This window comes from Plectropomus leopardus, unplaced genomic scaffold (genome assembly GCF_008729295.1).
Source record: "Plectropomus leopardus isolate mb unplaced genomic scaffold, YSFRI_Pleo_2.0 unplaced_scaffold87533, whole genome shotgun sequence".
Taxonomy (NCBI): Eukaryota; Metazoa; Chordata; class Actinopteri; order Perciformes; family Serranidae; genus Plectropomus; species Plectropomus leopardus.
This window is the reverse complement of record NW_024696498.1, coordinates 1-803: the sequence shown is the minus strand read 5'-3', so window position 1 is coordinate 803 and position 803 is coordinate 1. Positions and strand designations below refer to the sequence as shown.

Below are 803 nucleotides of genomic sequence, written 5' to 3'. Positions count from 1 at the left end.
ATGTCTCTGTGGCGCAATCGGTTAGCGCGTTCGGCTGTTAACCGAAAGGTTGGTGGTTCAAGCCCACCCAGGGACGTTTAACCTTAACTAAGTATTAACCAAGGACTTATTGATGTCATTACCAGATTCAAAGGTTTGAGAAACTGCTGGCAAAATGACTGGGTTGCATCATCAGAAGTCATTCCTCATTGTGCACAATTGAAGTAGTTTCATAGTGGAAGTCTAATTGAACAAGTATTAAAAAAAAAAAAAACCTAATGACTCTTCAGCTTCTGAAGACCCTTATCAGCCAAGTTTTCCTTTACTCAAAGCAGGAAAATTAATTGACAGACGTTTAAGGCCTACACTGTCAACCCAACATCTTGAGGTCGATAAGAAATGCAAGTGGGTGGGGCTTGTAGAATGAAGCCCCTCCCCCTCCAAAGGTGAGATATGTCTCTGTGGCGCAATCGGTTAGCGCGTTCGGCTGTTAACCGAAAGGTTGGTAGTTCAAGCCCACCCAGGGACGTTTTGACCTTAACTAAGTATTAACCAAGGACTTATTGATGTCATTTCCAGGGTCAAAGGTTTGAGAATCTGCCGGCAAAATGATTGGGACACATCGTCAAAAGTCATTTGGCCTTGTGTGCAAATAGAGCAGATTCAAAGTGGAAGTCTAACTAATAATTGTATTTACAAAAAATCTAATGACTCTTCAGCTTCTGAAGACCCTTATCAGTCAAATTTTCCTTTACTCACAGCAGGAAAATTAATTGACAGACGTTTAAGGCCTATACTGTCAACCCAACATCTTGAGGTCGATA

The 803-nt window shown here is 41.6% G+C and overlaps 2 non-coding genes across 2 annotated transcripts; both read left to right on the top strand.

Moving 5' to 3' along the window:
* The first annotated feature begins 2 nt into the window (after window positions 1–2).
* On the top strand, window positions 3–76 carry trnan-guu. Its single transcript has one exon. It is a non-coding gene; the product is annotated as a tRNA-Asn (tRNA).
* Window positions 77–434: 358 nt separating this feature from the next.
* On the top strand, window positions 435–508 carry trnan-guu. The gene has a single exon. It is a non-coding gene; the product is annotated as a tRNA-Asn (tRNA).
* The last annotated feature ends 295 nt before the right edge of the window (window positions 509–803 follow it).